Source organism: Leuciscus leuciscus (assembly GCF_965113295.1).
Source record: "Leuciscus leuciscus genome assembly, chromosome: 4".
Classification (NCBI taxonomy): Eukaryota; Metazoa; Chordata; class Actinopteri; order Cypriniformes; family Leuciscidae; genus Leuciscus; species Leuciscus leuciscus.
In genome coordinates, this window is record NC_138728.1 from 43,128,521 (window position 1) to 43,155,066 (window position 26,546).

Sequence of the window (26,546 nt, forward strand, 5' to 3'; positions counted from 1 at the left end):
CATCTGTATAACAATAATCAGATAGTAACTGTAAGTATATAATTTGTTGTTTTACCAGAAAGAAATCTTCTCTTCGGTTGGTTTACCGCACTTTGCTCTGTTGTTCAGTTCACTCTCCTGAGATAACCCTATGCAAGTAAGATGTCATAAAAGTAACTGCTGATACTGTGCTCAGGTGGTTATGAGGGGTGGTAAAGCTGGCCATATTAGTCATAGTGGTGTGACAGCCTATCAGTACCTGATTCCTGTCTATTAAAAGACTGCAATTATGCTACCTGGGTGTGCATCATTGCTAGCTCCGCCCCTTGGTGCATGTGTGTTTCCATTATAAAGTATGTTTTTAGCTGTCTTGCTAATGATGGTGTTATGTGCATCATTAAAACCTAAATTACTTATTATAGCTGGACTAGGCTGTGCAGGCTGTTGTTATCCCCAGATAGGTTCACTTTGAATATTTGTTGGTGTGGAAGTTTGCGGTAATCTGCCACCAGCACTACAGCTGAGCATTGTTGTGTGGCTCTGTGTCAAGGCTTGAGTAAGTACAACAGAGTACTTAGTTTTTACACATTTCCATCTGACGCAGAAATCCAGGCGAAAATGGCTTGTCGTTATCCGGAGGGACAACTTCACAGTAAGTCCCCATACCTGAGTATATAGCCGCCATTTTGAAAAGGAGGATGTTCGTGAGCTAGGGAGACAGTTATTAATCAGGGGAGCTGTTCCAGCATTGTTTGAGTGGAACAATTTCACCCTTCCAACTTCAAGACCAGGGGTATGGGAGAAGAGAGAGCGGCCGCCGGTGTCGTAGGAGGATGACACAGCGGCCGAGGAGGTAACTGACCAGTCATCTCATTGAACAAACATCAGTTTTTTTGCTCCCATTTGTCAAGGCAGCTGTCTGAAATTTGAACACTCAGAGAACTGCAAAAATCAAATCATAAAAAAATAAACCTACAACTTAACCCTCTGGTGCTCCTCATTTGGGACCGGACAGCTGAAAATGAAACTTTTTTTATTTTGTATTTTGAGAGGATTTGATGGTACTTATTTATATTTATGCAATAACTATGGTCCATTTTTGCCATTTAAAATAATACAAAACAGAGTGCATTTTCCTATTATTTATGATTTATAATTTTAACAATTTCTGCATTTTTTTTAAAAATTGATTTCAAAATGTAAAAACAATACACACATTTTTAACTAATATTTATCTATTGATCTTATTCAACTCTTTCAACATTTCTCTCTTAATATGTCTTTATATTAAATCAGAATTAAGTTGGAATTTAAGTTGTAGCATTATAGCATCTCGTGATATTTTCCTTCCCCTAGCACTTCCAACATACATGACAAGTTGCTCTTTGCAGGAACAAAGTTTTATTGACAAGTTTTTGGGAGTACTCAATCACAACTAAAATACTCAAATAACACTTTGGTTGAATTTAACATTTAAATCCTTTAATCATTTACATGTGATCCCCAGTTCTCTTCATTCATTTTATTTAGTAGAATCTAAAAGTCAATTTCACCTTTTAATTAATTTAGAAGCATTTGAAAGTAAAAGTATGGAGTCTGTCGTCCTACCTTAAGTCCTTTTACAGCCCGTCTGGAATGGTCCCTCTGTGGCACAGGGTTCTACAGTCTGGCAGAATGAAGACAATGAGTTCCTCATCCCCATCCACAGACAGAGCGAGATTCTGAGAACTCCTGGCTGGCTCGCCAAATTCTGGTAGATTTTCCCCTACACACCTGACTTAGGTCTACCTGGGTCGACAACTCCTGTCGACACCCAAGTGTCTAAAGTCGACACTAAAAAATATTTATACTCTTAGCACTGCGTCTACAGTCGACAACTGGCTTTAAGCTGGATGACGTCTCTTCCCTTTTTACACTAGTACTCGGGATCTCTAGTGTCCTATAACCTGCTGCACAACATTACTATACAGACAATGCCTTCGAATATGCTTTAACCCTTAGGAGTCGACAAAAGCATTGGCACGTTTTGCTGTATTTTCTTCACATAGTAGCAAAATAGACTTAAAATACTCAGTCATTTATGCTCATACAGACAAAAGAAATATAAAAAAATAAACTGTAAAATGTCTACTTGTGTATGTTTCCACTTCCAATCAAACCATTGTCCTTTTGTAAAATAAAGAAAATAAACAGGGTGTGCTTTCTGCCTCTCCGTATCCGTGAACTTTTTTTTCTGGAGCACGTCTCTAAACTGAAACAAAACTCAGTGAATAATTGTCACACAGACATGAGCAATATATCTTTATAAACATTTAAGTGTGTTCCTTTAAATTATCTAATTCAAAATGAAAACAAATATTCTCTGTTTAAGTCATTTGTATGAAACCAACAAGAGATCCAGTTCTTTAGATGCGTGTTAATTATCTCTAATGGGACCACACCCACGCATGCAAAAGCGCATTGCAAATCGTCCAATCCAATCCAATCCAATCCACTTTATTTCTATAGCACATTTTACAAACACAGTTTCCAAAGTGCTGCACAGAAGACTCAGAACATACAAAACAATTAATATAGAATTATTCAAACAAAATAAGAACATCAGGTTTAAAAATATATAAAATATAAAAGATAAAAAGAATAAACACCACAGAGGACCACACAACTCAGGCGGAGTTAAAAGCCAAAGAATAAAAATGAGCCTTTAGACGAGCCTTAAAACACTCAAATGTAGGGGCAGTTCGGACATGGAGGGGCAGAGCGTTCCAGAGTTAAGGTCCAACCACAGAAAAGGCCCTGTTCCCCCGAGTTTTAAGTCTTGACTTGGGGACCGCAAGCTGTAGCTGGCCCTCTGACCTCAGTGTCCGCGCTGGCGTATAAATTTGGATGAGCGTATAAATCTGTCCATGTGAAGGAATGTGAACCTGTTAATGCCCTCATCACCACTTCATCAATCCTCTAATTTTCATGGAGTTTGGAAGACACGCTGTGAGTTTACCTTGGATTTACCTCAGAAGAAGAACGTGATTTGAAGATAAGAAAGATTTTAAGGTAAGAAATAGGGGTGTGATGAGACACTTATCTCACAAGACGAGACACGAGATTGGGTTCTCGAGAACGAGATGAGATTTTTGCACAATATTTTACAAAAATCCTTGATGACAAAGTTCATGCATTTTGAAATGTTTTAACTAATAATCTTCTAATGAATGTCTTACCAGTTCTACTTTGAGTATGAATTATTAAATGCATGAAAGACAATATACAAGCACGGTAAAAGGTTTTGCCACAAATTCAACTGACTGGCTTTTCTCCTGTATGATTTCACATGAGTCTCTTCAGATCTTACTGTACATGATTTATGAGCTTCCAGAACTTCTGCTTGAGGCTGTGTGACCTCCTGATTGAACTCCTTTCCACAAATTTAACATAGAAATAAAAACAGTATAAATAACAAAAAATAAACAACAGTTTTCTCTTAATCTTATTAAGTGGAAACAATAAGTCAAGTCAAGTCACATTTATTTATATAGTGCCTTTTACAATAAAGATTGTTTCAAAGCAGCTTTACAGAGATAACAGAAAAATAATGCAACAAAGTTTGTTTCCAGAAGAAAATAGTGTCAAAGACCAGCTTAACCCTAGTCTCAGCCTCAGACGTCACGCCCACAGGCCGTTGGTTGTACGTCTGATGCATATGGCACATTTTCTGGAAACTCTTCAGGAGTTTCGAAGTCGCGATCTGATTTGTTGAATTCTACAGGATGTCCGGGAGACGCGTGTGTTGCGTTCTTTAACGGTCTGCGTGGAAACAAATGCCGTGACACCAAAAACCCTTGTGGAAGAAGAAAGCCGTTGTGTTTACAACTGTGACAATAAGCACTTACCAGGATCAACTAAATGCTGGATTTTCAAAAGTATGTGAAGTTTGCGGGTCCATTGTTGCAGTAAACTTGCACAATGCTCTTGAATGAACAACCCCTAAACATGACACGGAACAAAACGAACTGTGACTGGTTGCGTTACATTGACCAGACTCTTAAACTGAACTGGTGCATTGATATAGATTTAATAACCCGCCTAAGAAACGATAGAAGGGTTAAATTAATGATTGATGGTTCGTTCAGGCCATGTCTTATAAGTGCATATAGAAACTTTGGATTTCATCATCTCACTCTTAAACTCATTTCCTCACTCTCTTTCTTTCTGCAACTCGTATGAATGTGTTTGCGTGTGTTTGTGTTAGATATTAGTTTTATGTGTTAGAATAATCAAAGTCTTGTTTGTATTTTAAAGAGAAGTGTTACTTGTGTTATGTGCTTACGAATTTAATGTCTTAAACTGCGGATCTAAGTTACCTTGCTAATACACAGGGTTTCACTATAGTTTGGATATTTACATCCGCATATAGAAACTTGGGATTTCATCATCTCACTCTTAACACTAGAACGGCCATGGCGGTCATTTTGACCGTTTTGAATTTTATATCTGCAATAACTTTGTTGAAATAATAAATACAATCCTGCTGGCACCTGACTTTTCCTAAAAGTGTCTGTATTTCCATTTAAAATGTGTTTCATATAAATTACACATAAGGCAAAAAAACAAATGAACATATTTACCTATTTCGGCCATAGGCGGTCATATTGACCGCACTGAATTTCGCGGTATTATTATAGGCTATACTAATATACACAACAATAAAATGTGGTAAAAAAATACACTAAACATATTCAACAACAAATCATTTAAATGTAATGATATTCAGAACAGAACAAGAATGAAAAAAAATAACTATAAACAAGCCAAAATGAAATAGGCTACTTTATAAGCGAAAGTGAAAGTACGTTGGGCTCACGTAACTCTCTAATTAGAATCAAAATGTTTCAACATTTGCGATGTATATTTGAATGGTAAACTATTCTTTATTATAGGCTTTGTACTTCACTCATGTTTCAGTATCGACGGAAAAAAATCATCCTCTTCACATGCGCAAAATGGTACGAATTGTAGGCTACTGACAAACAGAGCAGTGGAATTTTTATATGATAGGTTGACTATTTTATTATTATATTTTATTATAGCTATAATGAACAGGCTGCAATGTCAAGATTGCAATGCTGGAATATGGTGTGTGTGTTGGCGGTCGCGGGCGCGATCGAACAGAAACATGAAAACATAGGCTATAGCCTACGCCGTCATTTTGTTCAGGACATCTACGGATATTATTTATTTATAAATGTATAATTAAACTTGTTTAAATGTACAGTTTGGTGTTGTTTTGTTTTTAAAAGACATCCTAATACAATAAATGCATTAATCTCTCAATTGGGTATTTATCATTAAAGATATAGCATTTGGAATCTAGCAGTCAAAATGACCGCTTGCGGCAGTTCTAGTAGTTATGGAATTCTGGCACTTCTAGTGTTAAACTCATTATTTCCTCACTCTCTTTCTTTCTGCAACTCGTATGAATGTGTGTGCGTGTGTTAGATATTAGTTTTAGGTGTTAGAATAATCAGTAAACTCTTGTTTGTATTTTAAAGAGAAGTGTTACTTGTGTTATGTGCTTACGAATTTAATGTCTTAAACTGCTGATCCTGCTAATACATAGTGTTTCACTATAGTTTGGATATTTATATCCGCTGCAGAGCTGATAAGTTGCGGCTGGTTCAAATGAACCCTGGACGAGTCATTTGCTCGGTCGTAATAAGTGATTCTTTCGAATTCCCTATAAATTTATTAATAATTCCTTTTGAGCTAAATTGACCTGTCAGAATCACTAAATTATCTTACAGCAATCTCTGCTGAGGGCTCAGGTTCAGGCATGGCGGCGGCCATCTCTGCTGAGGGCTCAGGCGTGGCGGCGGCCATATCTGCTGAGGGCTCAGGTCTGGCGGCGGCGGACATCTTGTCCGGAGACACTGGCTCGGCAGCGGCCATCTTGTCCGGAGACACTGGTTCAGCGGGAGACGTGGCGTGAACAGACTCAGACTTGGCAGGCATGACGTGAAGAGACTCAGACATGGCAGGCATGGCGTGAACAGACTCAGACTTGGCAGTAGAGGTGGGCAGATCGACACTAATATCGATAATATCGATACCAACGTGAAAATATCGATACTTAAGTTTCAGTTTCTCTCGTTTTGCGACCTGACCGTGTTTGTCAAAATGCTGCTGCTGTCACAGAGCAGAGCAAGCTCTCTGTAATCCTCCTTCCATTCCAAGAGTGCTCGACACTGCTCTCCTCCCCCTCTCCTGTGTTGTACCGTCACATGACTCACCACTAGCGCGCTACTCAGGACAAACCCCACCCCTACCGCTACCACCAGCAGTCGCATTTCTACAGCACAGTCAGAGACGGAGAATGGCAGAAGAGAGAAAGAGGAGCGTTGTATGGCTGTATTTTCAGGCCGAAAATGAGACATCAGCGACTTGTACAATTTGTAGAAAGTCTTTAAAATACAGTGGCAATACAACTAATTTGTACAAACATATGAAAAATCACGGACCAGAAAATGCAGAGCTGCAGAAATGGAGAGAGGAGGAGAAAAATGCTTTGAAACTGGCAAATGCTGGCATACGTGCTTGAAACGTGCTCTGTTTCTGGACAACACACTGCAGACAATATTTGTTCGCAGTTAAGATCAGTCAGTGTGCTCAATAATATGCCTGTAAGATTTTCTTTTACTTATGTGCCTCATTCCAGTCCTCAGAATTAGCAGTTGAATGAAAAATGACCCAGCGCTGAGGGAGAAAGTAATCTCTCAACTTTAATGGCAACTTTGTCTGAGAATATATAAGAATATGAGGGTCGTTACACGGGGTTAACCAATACAAGTGCATACCTTCCATTGAATAACAAGTCAGTTTCTGGCTAGCTTATATCTACCCTATACAGTATTATAGTGGGGAGAATAGGAGAACATTCTCCATCTTAACCTAGAGGTCCACATAATGAAACAAGACTTTGTAAAGAGTGACTGAGTTAACTGGTTTATATGGGCTGGCCTTAAAATGAGACACCGCTGTAAGCAATCAGGCATGATGAGTCCGGGCAATGGATTATGGGAAATGTAGTCCATGTCCATGAGGGAATGACAATGGTCTGGGGAGGAGTGCCCTTTGGTGGATGTGCAGGGCACTCCAACTGGTGAACGTTACAATTGTATACAGGACAATCTGCTAGGGTATTTTACACTGTCAAATTATTCTACTTGTTTATGTTATACTGGTAGCCTGGAAATCCAGACCTAAATCTAAAAGATTAATGGTCTGGCATTGACTAATGAAAATCGGCCAGCTCGAGGGGTGGCACCAAGCATGCATTTGAAAATCTCACTGCATGCAATTGGATAACACTACGACCAATCATAACAAGCCCCATACGCTTAGCTACCAGCGGAGCTAACTGGTAGATTAGACTCTTGCCGTATCCGGTCGGCAAAACAGCAAAAACGCCCTTCTTGCAAAGGAACGATTCGAGCGCCGTCTTCTGTTCCTCTTTGAGATAAAAAGCCAGGTCTAACTCGTTCATTGTAGCGGCCAAAGCCGTTTCAAACAACTGGTGTTCATCCATAGCCATCTTGCAATGTTTACTAATGACTTCGACATCACAGCGCTGTCGTCATCTGTTTAGCTCGCCTCTGGCCCGCCTATATCAGATAACCCGATGTGATTGGTGCAGCTCAGATACAAGGGCATATTTAATGAGCATCATTAAATGCCAGAGTAAACTCGCTGAGCAAATTCAACTTGTGCTCTTGCGAGAACTTTGGGTTTCCAGGGTATTATACTGGTAGGACAATCTGATAAGGTATTTTTCACTGTAAAATCATCCTACCATTGCCTAATAACAATCTTCGGCACAATTACACTAAATCGTTTTACGTAGTCACAGACGCGAAGCAGAAACCTATGACGTTATATGTGTGCCTCAATCCTGAGCGAGTAATTGTAAGTTTTGAGCACAGAGAACTATATTTTGCAAGCACATTACATTATATTTTTAACAAAAATTAACAATTGCAAAAAAAAAATTCGTTTGAGCAAAGAAAAAACTATTCCGTGCTCAATAAATGTATTTGCTTGTTTGCTATTATCCATATTAACCCTCTGAGGTCGAAAAACGCGCCCGCGCGTTTTGCTGGATTTTCTTTACATTGTAGCACTTTAAACTTAAATTACTCCGTCATTTATGGTCATACAGAAAAAAGAAATATAAAAAAAGAATCTGTGATATTTCTACTTTTGTATGTGTCCACTTACAATCAAATCAAAACATTGTGCTTTTGTAAAATAAAGAAAATAAACAGGGTGTGCGTTCTGCCTCTCCGTCGCGGTGAACTTTTTTTTCTTGAGCACGTCTATAAACTGAAACAAAACTCAGCGAATATTTGTCACACATTTATGAGCCATATACCTTTATAAACATTTAAGTGTGTACTTTTAAATGATCGGATTCAAACTGAAAACAAATATTCTCTGTTTAAGTAATTTGTATTCACCTTATTCCGGAAGTAGCACTGGGTGGCGCCATCCGCGTAATCTCACTTCCTGGTTTAGCTACTTAGCGCTTTGTTTGCCTTGGTCCAATCTGTTATCTGTCTTGATATAGGTAGATAGACTATAATATTATAGCCAAATGCGTTGGCCTATGGTTATTAACAACTGCTGCAACGTACTAAAGTACATTTCACTTGAAGCTTTTGAAACAATGCCACAATCAAATTATTTAATAGCTGTGTCTTTCTAATAGCTATTACTTAGTTATGAAGATGTGCACAAACACTACTACATGTAAAGTTTGAAACATTATTACACCACAGTTTGTTTGCTTAATCACCAGATACATTTGCAGTGTATAGCCAACAGATGAGAAAAAAATAGCCACGAACTGGTGTAGAAAGAAAGTAGAGCCTCAACTAGATGAACAAGAGGGTAACGTTAGCTTAGCTAACTGCTAGCTGCAATTTCTTATGGTTTGATCTCTAACACAAGTAATGGCTGTAAAATAAATCCAGCGACTGAATTCTAGAGGACCCTAGCTTTCAAACAAGGTATAGCATGTGTATGTGTCCTGTAGTGAGACCATTACAACGTTAGATGTTTGTGGCTAATGTAGGCTAAACACTACACATCGGCCGGGCTGCGATCAGACAGGCAGACGGGTCATATAAACACCTAAAAGTCGTTTAAAAATTACCCCGAGAAACAGTGCATTGCTGTGCTGTTGGTACACACGTACATAGCACATTTGGCACAAATTAGCTTATCTTATGTGACATTTTATCAGTGAGACTTCTCTGCAGTTCTCCTCGAAATTGAATGAGGGTCCGCTAAACCGGAAGGTGGTTTACAACGGAAGTACTGGACAGAAGTAAAAGTGGGCGGGGCGGAATAAGGTGAATAAAACCAACAAGATGTCCAGCTTCTCAAACGCTTCCTAATTAGTTTTAATTTGACCACGCCTACTCGCGCAAAAGATATTCACATGCAAATCTCCACATGGAACGCAAACGCGCTCATTACCTCAAAAACAAAACACTTCATCAGTCTCTGCTTTTCGTCGAGATTGAAAGACGTGAGCTTACATTGGCTTTACCCCAGAAGAAGAACGCGATTTGAAGACAAGAAAGATAAGGTAAGAAATTCTTACATATTAGTTTGTTATTGTTGCATAAATTTCACATTGCAGTTGAACTGTTGCTAGATATATGGTGAATATTATAATATTTAGACCCGTGTTTACCGTTACTGTGTTTGTGGATATCTGCTCAAACGTAGATATGTATATTTACATTTACATTTATTCATTTAGCTGACGCTTTTATCCAAAGTGACTTACAATTGCTATATATGTCAGAGGTCGCACGCCTCTTGAGCAACTAGGGGTTAAGTGTCTTGCTCAGGGACACATTGGTGTCTCACAGTGGATTCAAACCCGGGTCTCTCACACCAAAGGCATGTGTCTTATCCATTGCGCCACACCACACCACTACCGTATATGGTAGGCCTAACCATAATGTTTTATATTTGAGCGCGATCGCGTTTGAATGTATCATATTTTTGATCGCGATCGCGTTTGAATGTATCATATTTTTGATCGCGATCGCGTTTGAATGTATCATATTTTGGAAAAGCAAAACGCTCCAAATGGCTTCATGTTTTTACTATTATCTCATTTCATATCATCATAACGAATGGAAACATTTGAAGTAACATGATAATCAATATATTTTTCTCTAGCTTAGTTGTTACTGAAATCTTTTTGAAAATGTATATAGGCTGCTATATTGTTATTATTTTATGCAGCACTGCGCATAGCCTATACCTACAAGGCACAACAAACCTGGTGTTCATTATATAATATATTGTTGGAAACATTTGTGTGAGTGTGTGTGTGTATTCTGTGAATTTTAAAAAGCAATTTTAACCAGAAAAATCTAAAATGTATTCCCAAAATCGTGCAGGCCTTTCTCTTGATATCAGTATGTTCACTTTTTTTTTCTTTTTTTTCTTTCAGGGCCCAGATGCCACTGAGTCCTGCTGACTTCAACATTCACAGTACATGTCTCTGTACATGAACATGGTAAAGTGAAAATCAAACACCTTGGAAATGAAAGGTATGTACAATGTTTTTAGGAATGGCACAAAGGTCTCTTTCTTTGGATCATTGTTATCAATAAGTGCTTTTTTGTCATTTGTTGTGTATCTTTGGATTATGTTGTGTTGTAAATAAATCCAAACAATTTTAAAAGCCATTCTTTTTTAAATCTCCTCATTCTTTGTGCAAGGTTGGTCAGAATGATGGGCCCTCCCAGCAAACACATTTACGTTGTGGCAACGTCTCTGGCACGGTGCATTTCTGCTATGGCAACGTCGCTGTATACGTGCTCGCAACATTGTAACAACGTAGAATTGTAAGACGTGACAGGGCTGTAGCAACGTTGTTGCGCGACATTCAGCAACTGAGAGACGACGTTCTGACAATATTTTTAAATGGTGTATTTTGTTAGATAATTATATACTTTTTATCATTTATCTATATTATTTAATGGGGCTATCAACACCTGCAAGTGTAGCCTACACTTTAAAGAGTAAAAATGACAGAAGGTTTCGTTAATTCAACTTTATTAAAATTGCATATAATCAAATTGCACTTCCAAAAGTCATACATTTGTGAAAAAAAAAGAAAAGAAATAAACGAATACACATTTATTTTAAGTATAATAAATAAAACATGAAAAGCAAAGGCAGATAAGAACATTTAATGAACAAAACCGGGTCTGTGTAGCAGACAGTAGCCGAGCAGGTGTCACCGGGGAAACATATCCACAAATCCAGAGGAGCAAAGAAACGAATGAGACTAAATAGCGGAAAAATCAAACGAAAAACTAAACAGTGCGAGCGATGCTTCATTAATCACATTAGAAATTAAAGCTGTACGTTGTGTTTGATAGCTGAGGTAACTGTTAGGCTAAACGCAATACTCACGTATCCTTGCTCGATGAGGAATGAGAACACAATGAGCCCAACAACAGGTGGTTGGAATTTAAAAGGCTGATTTTCCCGCTTCAGGGCAGTGACGAGTACATTATGTAGTCCAGTGGTTGTCAAGACACCCTAGGCACAACCTTAAGCAATGGCCCTGAACGATGGTTTAATGTCAACATTGTGACAACGCTGTAACAACTTCACCACACAACGTAGTTATAGCAACCTTTTGGCCATGTTGTTAAAACGTTGTTAGAAGGTTGGCTACGTTGTGCCAACGTTCTGTGTTTGCTGGGCTGATAAGCTCCTAATAGGGCCATTAGGGAGTGTCTTTGTCTTTCTCAGGTGTGGAAAGCTTACATATTAATGAGGTGATCCGCCCCTCCCGCATAAAGCTTTATCACACAAAATACATCGTAAAATTTTTAAATCAATATATTGTCTTCTCTGAATGAGCAGTCAGGGTGATTTTCACATAGTTTTAGAGCAAATATTCTAGGCTACGTCATACAATTTTCAACAGTCTTGTGAAGAAATAATCAGTATGGGTTTCATGACCTTATTTCAGTGAGAATTTATTTTTGTATTTTCACAAACCACGCATAAATGTCATTATCTTAAAACTACAAACTTTTACACACATGCTGCTGATATATTATTGTAGCAGAGTTTGTGCTGAATACAGTGTAATTAGACTTTAGCCATGAAAATGTCACAAGTAACAGAAATAAGCACAAATGTCAGAGCATGTCAGAACACCTCCAGGGCCCAGAAAACAGCTCAGACCCCAGAGGGTTAACGTGCAATAATAACCCCTCTCACGCAGTTTACACAGGTGCTCTCTCACAAACTTATTCTCTGCGCTCCTGTCAAGTGTTGCAACAGCGTTACAAGTGTGCCACAAAATCAACCAATCGGAAAATTAAAGGTCAATTGTGATTGGCTGTTGATCTCCAATCACCATGCAGCACAAAGAAGACGAAAAAGGGATTTTATGGATAGATGTCTACTCTAGCCACCATCAAACATGACAGAGTCAAATGGTGAAAACGGCAACAATATGCCACAACGTTAGGTGAGTTAGTAATTTCTAGTTTTATGATGTTACGGTTTTCTATGCCTTTGATGAAACCCTGCTATTATCCAACCGTTGCGTAAAAAATGAAGTTTGCTAGCTAGCTGAAGCTTATAACTTAAGCTAATAACCTACCGGCTAGCGTTAATGACAGCAAGCATGGCTAAGGGCCAATCTCACTCTGTCTTACCCCTTCCCCTTTCCCTTCCCCTACCCCTTTGTCTGCGTCTTCCCCTTGCCCCTCAATACTGAGTGAAGGGGGCTAGGGGGAAGAACGTTTCTCTAAGAAATGAGACACCACTCGATTACCGTTTGCGTCATCTTCCCTTTCCGCTAGCTGGCTGCTACGTCAACAGAGGCGATACGCGTTGACATAAACAAACGAAGATGCCGTCGTCTCGGGTTGTGATAGCGATTGCCTGGTCTCTCTTTATCTTTGCACGCTTGTGTGCCATCAGTCAAAGACATTGTTTCATTGTATTTAACGGCAGCGCCGGCGACACCATAGCTAAGCAAAACATTAGCAAACGGCAAATAGCTGCTAGCTAGCGGTTAACTAGCGATTCAAAACAAAAACATTACAATTAAAACCGCTTGAACATTTTATTAAAAGTATCTAGGGCTGTCCCCGACTATGGATTTTCATAGTCGAATCAGAATCGTCATGTCTTGCCTATAGTCGACTAATAGTCGAATCATGTGTATGGGGGCGGGGCTTTAACGTTTCAAAGCCGCGATGTACAGAAAATCACACAAAGATATAGAAGAAAATGTATAAAAACATTTTGGATCAATAAAACTAAGAAATAACATAACTCCAGAAAGGCCACACTGCAGACAGGATTTGCATTTCACATGCAAATCAAATTAAATCGGCTAAATTATCTGTGCGAGCAGGCCAGACTACAGCACAACATCGATGCACCGAAAAAATAAACAATTAATTTACTAAAATTAAATTAGAACAGAATATACCTTTCTAATAAATAAAAAAATACAAAACGAAATAAATTAGAATCAAGTCACAAGATGAGGAGCAAATGTGTGCAAAATGCCTAAAGTGCAGGGGAACATATATTCAAAACACAAGCCACAAATAGTTAGATTAGATAACCCTGACAGATTAATAAATAAAATAAAAATAAAGAAATTATTAAAATAACGATAGTAGCCAGAATTTTCAACTTTGTCTTTTTAACTGCAGAAACAACAATAAATGGGACATTCTACCAGAAACGTACATTTCCACTTTAAAAAATCTTGGGGAAAAAAATATATTTTTCTTAAATCTGAACGTTGAGTCATATGGAGGACATGTTAAACTATGAGAAACACATATCATCCCATCTCAGCATGTTTTTATGATTAAATAAAATACATTTTTATACGCATTTCACCCCTAAAATGTCAGGCCCTGTCACAGACAAATTTGTATATGTTAGAATGGTTTCCTAATGAATTTCTTTGATACAGATAGCATTTTCCTATTGATCACATGTCCCTGATTGTATCTAACATGGTTTTATAATTCCTTTAAAAAATATGAGTAACTTTTCGGTCAACTGTAGTACACAAAATCACAGAATACCCGCCAGGCACTCATATAGTTGTAAAATAACTACCTTTACATAGGAGATTTTTATAAAAACATAGTAGTGGATATATACCCCCACCTTCATCTACACAGTTAAAGAGATTAATTAATTAATATTTCCTCAAATAGTACACTTTTATCATAATTTCCTGTGTGACAGGACTGACCATGGCGTGACAGGACTGACGGTACTGTGACAGGACTGACTTTATGGATTTTGATGATGCAGAAAAAGTTATGTTTTGTGTTCTTTATTTAAGTTTTGATTGGCATTTCTTTTTTAAATTATTATTATAATTTTAATGTTAAAGTAATATTAGACTATGGTAAAATTCAGCCAAGGACATACATAATATTGCTAAAAATATTGGGACAGCCCTCCAAATAATTGAATTCAGGTGTTTAAATCGCTTCCATGGCCACAGTTGTATAAAAATCAAGCACCTGGGCCTTCATTTTACTATTGCATGCGTTAAATACATAACATATGCAATAAATGTAATAAAAAAGAACAATAACATTAATTTGTAAGGCCGTGTCACACAGGAATGTGACAGGGCCTGATGTGACAGGGCCTGACGGTTGGCCATTTTAAACTGCCATTACTCAGCCTGCTAGCATGCTAGCATAAAAACTGTTAACATGCAAGCAAGAAATTTCAATAACCTTTTTAGACATGTTTTGGATTTAAAACATTTTCATTATTTTCTGGAATGTTTAACCGTGACAGGGCCTGACCCTTTAGCTCGTCTTCCTAAAAAAAACATACAAAAACAAGCTTAAAATCATACAATTCAATGAAAGAATTCAGCCTTAATCAATGTAAGCTTCACCTGGGTCAAATGATGTCACTTCCTCTGAGTGATACCCTTAAAGGCGTATTTCACACATTTTATGTAGAGTTTTATGTAAACGTGACAGGACTGACCAAAACATGGGGACAGTTGTAAAATAGAATTTATTTGTAGAATTTATATATAATTTTATGTTTTTGATCAGTTGATGTGAATGATAACAGCTTAAACTTGTTATTGATGAGTTTTTTTTTCTAAATAACAGTTTGTAGCATAACTAAACTATGAAAGCTGTAGATCCAATTTGGCTGAGGACAGGGGCATGGACAGGATTTGTAATTTTCAAAAGTGTTTTTAATAAAGAAAAAAATATCTGAGAACCTAATGAATGACATATTCCTTTACAGAACAACTCACAGAAATCAACTATGAGCCAGTTTTAGAAATTTTTGGATGAAATACTTTTTTATTCACTGTAACAATTCAAGGACAGATAATGTACGTTTCTGGTAGAATGTCCCAAATGCTAAACTGGAGGCAGTCTCTTTAGCTAACAATGTTCACAGCATCCAAAAATCAAATTAGAACCGGCTGAAAAGTTTTGAAATCACTTGTAGGCTACTCTACCTGATCGAGAGAACAAATCCAGTCTTTCACTCTGTCTGTGTCCGTCTTTTCAAATTGTGCGCGCGGATAAAATACATTCTAACGTGAAACCCAGTCTATGCGTGAAACGTGTTAACGTTGGCCGGCAGAAGTGCGATAATGGTTTTCCTGATGCTAAATCCAGCCTTGGAGAATATCCTTTCTGATGGTGTACATCCACACTTTAGATTTTCTTATCCCAGACATTGTTAAAGATTTAAATCCTTGCCGCGAAGACGCTCCTCTGTCGGTCACGGATCGAAAGTGAAACTTAAATCTGTCACGGGGTGTTTGGATTTATTCACGCACGTTAAAAAATATTTATTAAAAGCTTCTTTCTTTGCACATTTTTATATACAGCATTATCATAATAGGCTGAATATTAACGTATTGACATAAAAGCTAGTTCTATGTGAAATTGAGCGCCCTCATATAGCCAAAGGGGCATGATCCTCGTTTCAAAACACCTCTGCGAAGATTCGACCATGAGATCGGTAGTCGAATCAGGCTCCTCCTATCGAAGGATCGAATCTTCGACTATTCGGGGTCACCCCTAAGTATCATAAAACACGAGTGTCATTAAACTGCTGAAAATACTTACATTTATGCGACTCACTTCTGGTAAATTCCTACCCCTCTCTTTCAAGTGTGGTCCTCCGCAAACTTCGTTTCAAGGGCTATGTAGCCCTACGCCTTGGCCCTAGCCCTTAATCAAAATGAGAATTGGGACACCACTTTCCCTCACATGAATGCGCAAAACCGAGGGGAAGGGGTAAGAGTAAGGGGTAAGACAGAGAAATGAGACGCAGCCTAACTCTTGTAGAATATTACTTGTAACTTATTTATTGTAATTTGAACGATTTAGGGTCATGGTACAGTTGAGTCAGCAGCCAGAAATTTGGTGTCTGTGCTGCTAAACAGTATGGCCACAAACTGCCCAAGAAATGTGAAATGTGCCTGTAACAGTGCAGCAAGAAATGACAAGGTTCGTTATTCACCTACAGTACTGTAGATATGCTTATATAAAATTTTCAAATCTTGTTACGTGTTAAATGCAATTTGGTAACGTCCATTTGGTTTAATTACTTGGATGTCTACTGTATATTCAAAATAGGCATTATGATTCACCTTGAGACATGACCTTGGATTTCTAGGCCAATTGCCTTGTAAAAAATATGCTATTTAGAATATTAGCTTGATTGTTATATTTACTGTATATATAATAAACTAATATAAAGCTATAATTTAATACACAGATCTTTTCCAGGATATTTCAAATCAAACCTCAGTCGTGGTAAAAAGAGGTGTTTGACTGCCACCAAGCAACTTGTAAAGACAAGCAAAACAACTGCTCTCAATTTGTATCTTCTTCCCAAAAATACATCCCACACACCGTTGCCAACTGAGGAGCTTGAACTCCTCCAGGCGGGTATGGGAAGACAAACAGTGTCTCTTCCAGAAGATGGTGACCACACAGAGGTACATATCCCAGTCCAGCTTTTTGACTTGAATGAAAGATAGTTATTGTAAAATATACTTAAGTCTTGTCACTGTCAAGGATTTTTCTGTGGGTATCTTTATTTTAATTTTACTTTCTTGTTAACCAAGATTTCAAAGCACCTGGCTAACACATTTACAAAAATGGAGGATCTTTGTGGGGGATGGCTCTCTTGCATAAGGCAACAGGTCTGTAAGTCTATGATTGTTTTGTTGAATTGTCATATTTACTGTTAATCAAATGCCAATCTTCTATTTATTTTTGGTGCATGTAAACCCTTATGGTGTATTAATTACTTGCTGCAAGCATTAGAGATGATGATGGACAAAAAGTTTTTAGTTTTTTTTTAACAAAACAAATCATTTTAAGGCATTTTTCTCTCTTTCTCTCTCTAAATAAAGGTGGCAGTGGTCGACGAAAGCTGACTGTCATTCCACCAGAAGCAAAGGGGTATTCTGTCAAAGCTCTGCGAGCTGCATCAGCGCGGGGCAAAGCCACTTTTTACATCGTACCACTCCAGGAGACTTTAGACACCTCTCCTCTGCCTCCTGACTCAGAGCATTTTTCAAAAATGCCAAAGACAACATGTTACCAGTGTAATGAGACAATGCCTTTGCATATGCTTGCAGTACACATTAAGACATGCAAGGGAAAACTCACCTCCGATGAGACTGGTGAAGAGGTGAGAGCAAGTTTGTTTGTCTAATGTAAATGAAAATTTAAATATTATGAATACTTTACTTCAAATACTGTTTTGTAAATCTGCAGTCCTCTGATGAGTTATGGGTTGTGGAAAACAAGTGCAAGGTAAGGCCATAACTAAAATCACTTTAATTGCCTTTTGCACCAGTAATCTTTGTTTCAGTTGCTTGTAACATGGAGCTACTATCTTTCAAATTTCAGGTGGTTTGTCCAATTTGCACCAAAGAATTCCCAGACGACGAGATCACATTCCATGCTAGCCTTTGTGGAGAGAGGTAATCTGCTTTATTCAGCTCTCTGTATAATATATATTTATTTTTTTTCAGGTTAAAGTCTATGTATACATATACAGGTGTTTGAAACTGCATTTGTTTTCATGTACAGCTTTGAATCTATAGTGACTGCTGAAGCAAATAGCAGTGGCCCAAGTACCCATGCTCAAACTCCAGTATGTAAATCAATAAGGTATGTTTTATTTAGATGCCTTTCGTGTGAGTTTATATCAAATACAGAAATATTTATTTACACAATCCATGTTTTCATGTTTTTTAGCCATCTTATCTAGACATCACATACTATCAAATTATTTAACACAGCACATGGTGCAGTAATTCATAATCACATATAATTTAATTCTTTTCCAAACACTGTTCTGCACACTGCTGGATGGACCTATGGGTAACACTTTATAATAACGTTCAGTTGTAAGTCATTTATAAGTGGTTAGTTAATGATGAACTAATCATTTACAAAACCTTCATACATGATTAGCAAGTGATATACTAACATTCTATGTATGTTTTGTAAATTCAGTTACAAGTAATTTACAATTAATGATTTAATGATTAACTAATTATTTACGAAACATGACAATGCGTTCATAAATGATTAATAAGTGATATGTTCATTATTGCATGTATGTTTTGTAGATTCAGTTATAAGTCATTTACATTTGATTAGTTAATGATTAACTAATCATGTACAAAACATGACTGCGTTTCATAAATGTTTTAAAAATTGTTACATTTTTTTGTATGTTTTGCTCACATCAGGTGCACAGTGGTTAAAGACTCCATGTGTTTCAGAGAAGACAGCTGTCTATACCCTCACCAGTCAGCACTTCCACTGCAGTACACACTACACTACACTACACTACAGTACACACTACAATGCAGTACACACTACACTACACTACAGTACACACTACAGAAGACAGCTGTCTATACCCTCACCAGTCAGCACTTACACTGCAGTACACACTACACTACACTACACTACACTACACTACACTACAGTACACACTACAGAAGACAGCTGTCTATACCCTCACCAGTCAGCACATACACTGCGGTACACACTACAGTGTTCAACACCTGTTATAGATGTGTAAAAGCATGAATAAATCATTTACACCACTCTCTGCATTCCCTAATCTAAAGTGTAAACTATTCATCACTTGTAAATGTGTTACACATCATTCGTAGAACGATTCGTTGATCTTATTGATTCTTGAAGTGGTAATCTACGAATGATGTGTAACACATTTACAAGTTATGAATAGTTTACACTTTAGATTAGGGGATGCAGAAAGTGTTGTAAATGATTTATTCATGCGTTTACACATCATTGTGTTGAACTCTGTTACTTACCTGTTACAAATGATCTGTACGTGTATACAAGGCATTTACCCTCTAATTGCTACATACATACATACAAAAAAAAAAAAAAAACATTATTTATTAAACATTTATGAAATGCATTTTCATGTTCTGTATCATGACTTTCTTAATCATTAACTAATCAATTGTAAATGACTTACAACTGAATATACAAAACATACATACAATAATGAACATATCACTTATTAATCACTTATGAACGCATTGTCATGTTTCGTAAATAATTAATTAATCATTTACTAATCACTTGTAAATGACTTGTAAAGGAATTTACAAAACATACATAAAATGTTAGTATATCACTTGCTAATCATTTATGAATGTTTTGTAAATGATTAGTTCATCATTAACTAACCACTTATAAATTACTTACAACTGAACGTTATTATAAAGTGTTACCGAACTATGTAATGGCAATAATGTATACACATTGTTTTTGATAATTTGGGACAATTTTATATGTTCTCTGTCCTCTTTAAGTATGGAAGACTTCCTTGAACATCAAGTTGACACAACAACAGAATTTAAGTTGTGTGTGGACAGAGAAGACCTTCCAGACAGGGGCATTCTGCAGTGGAAAAGAAAGAAAGCTGCATCTCCTGCCAGTACTCTGAAGGTGGTGTATATAGGAGAGGCAGGTATTGATACAGGAGCCCTTAGGAAAGAGTTTTTAACTGGTAAGTTGGTCATTTAATTATTGTGTTCTAATATGAAACAAAACCAATCAATCAGCTAAAACTGGGTATTGCTGTTTTGTCTAAGATATGGTTTCAGGTATTGAAAACAGATTCTTTGAAGGAGCTGGAAACCAGGGTAAAAATCCCAAGTTACCTTTGACAGACCTTGATAACGAGAACTTCAGGTTTGTACATACTTTTTTTTTCCACATTACTGCATGTACTGGATGTAAGGATTTTATAACTGAGATGTTTTCTACCTTGCACACAGAACTATTGGTGAAATAATGGCAGTCAACCTGGCACAAGGTGGCCCACCTCCTGCTTTTTTGAGAGGATGGTGCTACAGCTTCCTCTGCACAGGAGAAGTGGACTTAAATTCTCTGTCTAAGGAAGATGTGGCCGATCTAGAATCCTGTCAACTCATCAGCAGGGTGAGCACTCTGTTATATATAAATTAGATAAAGATTAGTTTTAACATTTATTTTATTTATTTTCTTTTTTCTCAGGTTGAAGATTCTGCAGATGCTCAGTGTCTGATGTTGAACACTGATGAAATTATAAGCTGCGGATACACGAGCCAGATCAACCTAGACAGCAAAGAAAGCATCATTCGGTAAGAGTTTCTTACATTTGCCTAGTAATATATTGGAATTTCCATTTTGTATAACCTTTACAGGCCTATATTTCAACCAAATATGCATTCATTATATTTAACCAAATATGCATTCACTGTTTCTTTATAGCCTGATGCTGATTTCATAATGATGAGTGTCCAGCCCAATTTCAGTGAAAAGGGGACTTCTAAGGAGAGAACTGAGAGGAAGATCATCAACTTTCTGCAAGATTTCTTGCAGGAGGTTGAAATTTCAGGTACTATATACTTTATAGTATGCATACACAATTACACATAACAATTTGAATGTACTGAGCACATTCTTGAATAATTTATTTTATCTGTAAATTTGAATAGCTTCTCATGTTATTTGAAATATACATCAATCACAGATGGGGAGACAGAGAGTGCAGCTGGTGACGCAGAGCCTGTTGCAGTGCCACACATGCTCCAGTGGATGACGGGGCAGTCCCACATCCCTATCCTCCCTGATGAAAAGAGACATTTCAAAATAACATGCAACTTTGACCACAACTGCAGGGAATGACTAGGAGATCACTCAGTTTGCTACCCAATTGTGAGTGCATGCACTCAGACTGTGACTTTTCCAGTACAGCATCTTAGCACTTACATTGACTTTAGAAGAATCATGAGTGAAGCAGTCAAATATGGTGGTGGATTCCACAGAGTTTAACACAACGAGATCTACTCAAATCAAAGCAATAACTAAGCAATCATTGTTTCCTGATTTTGATTAGAATATTGTACATACAGAGGGTGGCAAAAGTAAAAAGTACTCTTCTGGGTGCTGCTGAGTTTACAAGTTTTGGGAAGTTCCTAATTCAGACGAAAGACTGGTAAAAAATAGTTCATAAAAAAAATCAGTGATCTATGAAATACAAATTATAAACCAATTATTGTGGTAAATATGTAGAAGTAAACTACCATTACCTGTTAATTTGGGTTTTATTTTGGGATTTCCCAAAATGGGTGAACTCAGCACTTTTACTTTTGCCACCTGTAATTGTATAACATCTTTAGTATTTCTTTTTTTAGAGCTAGATAAAACTCATAACAGTTGTTGCTACTGTTAGTTATACATCCCAAAGGGTGCCACTCCTTAAGTGCTTTTTTTTTTGCTGGTTCATTAGTAAACATAATGGGATGTTTTTGCCAAGTGCAATATTGTAACCAGCTAAGAAGTTCAGGTTTAAATGTCATTGTTGGTTGGATACTAGTTCACTACTAGCAAGAATCGTGTGTACAAGTCACGACCATGTGACTGAGAATGTTCCATAGGATCAAGAGTTCTCTGAAGTTCTTCCAGGGCTTCATCATCCAGTGGGCACACAATTTCGGGAACCACAACTGTACCGTTGGTGTCTCCTTGCATCATTGCACTCTCCCATTCAATCCCTTGATCTTGAAGATCCTACAGAGCCAGAAAACAATTCAAATAAATTAAGACTTTGAACCTTAAAACATTTTTCTGATGTTTTCTGTCTATTTAAAATAATTGTAAAAAAATTACAAAAAAGGTGGAAATGTTCATTAAAAACATTAAATTTAGAAATAAAAACTGCTGGTAATTGAACAGATGGCTGTTGCCAAGGATTTTATATATTTCTCAGTGTATTTAAAGGCATTTGTAGATAAACTATATTTAACCGCAGCATTTACACAAAAATGACGGTCTTTTTTTGGCAAATATGCTCTAAAGTCCAATTGACATTTTTGTCATGAAACAAGACATATCTGTCTGCCAAATTTTTGCAACTTAACTTTTTATATATATACATTTTGTGAACTGTCCTTTTTATATTTGTGTACCTCAAGACTCTCCCCTTCGTCTAGATCTTGTTGATGTCCCATATACCACAGCTGTTCAGGACTGAGACCTCCCTCTGTCCGTAGAGGATGATTATTCCATCCTCCAGTGAAGGTATTAAGGTCTGCTCGGAGTCGAGGGACAAAGATGTAATGGACACCAAAGAGAGAAACCTCATCAGAGATATCAAGCAGACCATCTTCCTCCAGAGAGTGAAGAACATCGTGGTACTTGCTAGTGACTGCAACCCAGACATCCCGCCAAAGTCGCGAATGACATTTTAATTGGTTGACTTGGATTTATAAAGCAATTTGTACTTTATTTAAACAATTAAACTGCAAGAAGTATTTATGCAGTCAAAAATATAAAGACTGAAAACACAACTTACCTCTGATTGTGGACACTCTTTCGCGAGATAAAGCTGGCTCTTCCTGTTCCCCGTGTGGCGAACATAAAGTGTGCGATGTCCATGTTCTCAACACCCTGATCCCCCCTTACTCTAAGACAAAAAACACATTTAAATGACATTCAACAAGGTTTACTTTTACTTTAGAATATGAAGTTATAATTTCTGGTATACAATTATAAGTTAATAAAAAAATCTGCAATATAAAAAACTGCCACTTCTCCAGATGTGTGTTTTGTCATGGCAAAAATACCTTGATGGTAAGCCATGAATCTGGGTTGATCTCAGGAAGAATGAGAATGCAGTTGATGCTTTGTTATTTGTTGCAGCATCCAAGTACAAGATCTAATAAAACCACATGAAAAATGTTAATCTTCTTGCTGCTATAAAGTTACATCCTAATAGCTGGCCTTGAGCTTTTAGTTTTGTTTAGTTAACATTCTACGGGCTTTGGTACCTAAATTATTATGTTCATATATTTAAAATAATAACTTGGTTACCTTGCAGCTTAGAATACTACATATATTGCACATGTACTGTTGCAACTTACTCTTGCATGTCTATCAATTTTGGTTGAAGTATTCAAACAGACTCACTCATACTGTACATATGTTGATTAGAAATACATATTGTATTCTATAAATCGAGCTTCATTTTAATGTTAGCCTTGGTAAGAAAGGAAAGCAGAAGAAAAGGACTACTACCTAGAATGCAAATTTGAGAAAAAGTAGTGCTTCAACATGAAATTCTATAACTTTTTCTGTACTTTCTGCAAGAAATATGTAAGGTTAATGTTTAAGCATTGTGGTTTCTGAGCACTCAGAATACTGGCAGTTGATGATAAAATTATGATCAACCATCATTACACTCTAGCTGAAGATAAAATATACACTAATTGTTCGAACCTACAATAATAATGAATGTTATGTCTTAAGCAGCTGATTACAATTGGATGCTTTTGTCTAGTTGAATGTTATATACCCCATAATCACAATTTGTGTCAGGAGGCTTTAATCTGTACACCCTCAATTTGAAAAGGAATTAGTAACATTTTATGGTAAGGGTACATCAACTATCATGGCTTCATGCAAAAACAAAATGTATTTGTTGTTCTTCAAATATGAAAAAAATGAACAGTATCTCATGCACGCCTTAAGGTGGACGATGATGCAATTTTCTTCTAGAAACAAACTTCGTTGTATTATTTTCATGTTATCACTGTGAAGCTGCTTTGATATAATCTGTATTGTAAAAAGCGCTATATAACCCTCTGGGGTCTAAGGTGTTTTTGGGGTCCTTGAGATGTTCTGACATGCCCTGACATTTGTGCTTTTTTCAGTTGCTTATAAACATATTAATGGCAAAGGTGTAATTACACACTATTTAGCACAAACAGGGCTACCATAATATGTGAGCAACAAGAATGTACATGTCTGCATTTTTGAGAGAATAATGTTTATGCGTGGTTATTGAAAAAACTAAAAACTAAAGTTTCTGAAATAAGACCACAAAACACATACTAAATATGTGCCAATAAGACTTTTGTCTAATGGATGTCATCGCCTAGTGTTTTTTCTTCAATATGATGTGAAAATCACCCTACCTAATCATTCACATAACACAATACATTGATTTGAATTTTGCAAAGCACTTTCTGTTTGGAAAGGCAATATACGGAGTGGGCGTCAACAATCATGCATATTTAGTGGTTCACACCTGAGGAGACAATGGGGCCTGCATACTTAATTAGCCATTCATTCAGGTGAGTCACTGAGCCACAAGAATGCAAGAGCGACAGTTGGAAGCATCTCAATTCTTTTTTATTTTTCCACATATTGTGCTTGCAATTTGGCCTATAATATCCAAGGAAAACATGTCTAGTAATTGTGCAGTTAATTCTCATACTGTATTTTCAGTTTTGGAATATTTATCCTCTACCCAAATTTGTCACTAATAAAACACAATAAAAATTATTTAAAGAAAAGGCTTATATTTACCTTTTAATAGTTTGTTTACATCTACCTTGTAAATATATTTTTTTAGTAAAAAGGTTACAATTACAACAACAATTCAAGTGTAATCTTTCTTTGTAAAAACTAAAGTATACATTTTATCATACATATTTCAAAGTTAAGGATTTGATTGATTATTTGATTACTTTATTTTTGACAAAACATGCTATATTTAACATGAGCAAATATTGGCAAACAAAAGCTTATTTGAGGTGGCAGATATTTTACAGTAAAAATGTATAATCTATCCAAAACTAATCAACGAAATGTTGTCTTTCATATGTCTGTAACATAGGTCTTTCATTTTTATTATAAGAAATATAAATGTTAATTTGCAGTTTAATACGTTGCTTATACAAATACATTTTATTTCAACATATTTCAGTCGATTTTTACTCAGTATAGCAAAACAGTTTGCTAAAACATCATCATTCATTCACACAGAGACGCAATTTAAATTTAAACTGTCTTTTTGCGAGCTGTGATAAACAGCGCGCATCTCTGCGGCTGCCATTCATTCATTCACAGAAACACGATTAACTTGAGAAGGAAAAAAAACTTACTACAGTATTCGGATCCTCTCTCCTCGCAATACCCGCACTCTGAGGTAGATTTTCCGTTATTATTATTCCTCACAGCGCTGCCAGATGGTGTAAACACGTAGGCTACAATGATATGATTAAACTTGTGTTTTCTCGAGCTGATATGGGGGCGTTCACAGGTTTGCTTGGATTGCCTCAGTAATTTGCATTTGAATAGCACGCGCTCTCCGTGGGCGGGTTCACATTACATTTGAATGAGCTCTAATTAGCTCGACTGGAATCGCTCTCTTTTAATACAGATTTCACAAGATGAGAATATTTGTTTTTTATATAAATTACCTCATTTTAAAGAAGAGAATTCAAGCTTCATGCCTGTTTTGACTCAGTATTCGCTGAGTTATTGTTCATTTTCGGACGCGTTTCAGAATGGACTTCACTGACAGAGAGAAGGCAGAACTCGCATCACGTTTATTTATTTTTATTTGGCAAAAAGCACAACAGTTTGTTTTTATTGTGAGTATACACAAAAATAATACACATTTAACAGAATCGATTGATGTATGAAACTTGCTTGTAATATCAAAGTCAACAGAGCAAAATTAATTTCTTTTGAACTGAACTGAAAAAAATCCAGCAAAACGCGCAGGCGTTTGTCGACCTCAGAGGGATAAAGGTGACTTGACCGAGACCCAGCTGAAGAGGTGATGTAGATTTCATGTAGATGAAATCTACAACTTCGCCCCACGATGTTGTTCCCTCTGACATCACTAAAGGTTCTTTTGATACTATTGGTTTTAGCATTGAAGTAATAATACATTCCTGCTTAGTCTCTGGCACTGTCCCTGTGTTTTAAAGCAAGTTGTCCAGACGTTGTTACAGTGTGGTGCAGGTAGAAGGAGGCGAGAATGACAGAGCACTTTAGTTCAAGGGTTTAATTTAAAAGAAATCCAGACACGGGAAAAACGGGTAGTACATACACTATACAACAACGTAGAACCGACAC

General features: G+C 36.9%; 2 protein-coding genes across 2 annotated transcripts in view; one reads left to right on the forward strand and one right to left on the reverse strand.

Moving 5' to 3' along the window:
- LOC309496110 (membrane-spanning 4-domains subfamily A member 4A-like) overlaps positions 1–114 on the reverse strand; it is an 89,239-nt gene extending 89,125 nt beyond the window's left edge. The window contains exon 1 of the mRNA XM_082166103.1: positions 56–114. The gene's annotated coding sequence lies outside the window, so the exon portion shown is untranslated. The remainder of the gene's footprint in view (positions 1–55) is intronic.
- The window catches only part of LOC309496114 (membrane-spanning 4-domains subfamily A member 4A-like), a 43,042-nt gene continuing 16,567 nt past the window's right edge, over positions 72–26,546 (forward strand). Inside the window, exon 1 of the mRNA XM_082166113.1 lies at positions 72–167. The gene's annotated coding sequence lies outside the window, so the exon portion shown is untranslated. The remainder of the gene's footprint in view (positions 168–26,546) is intronic.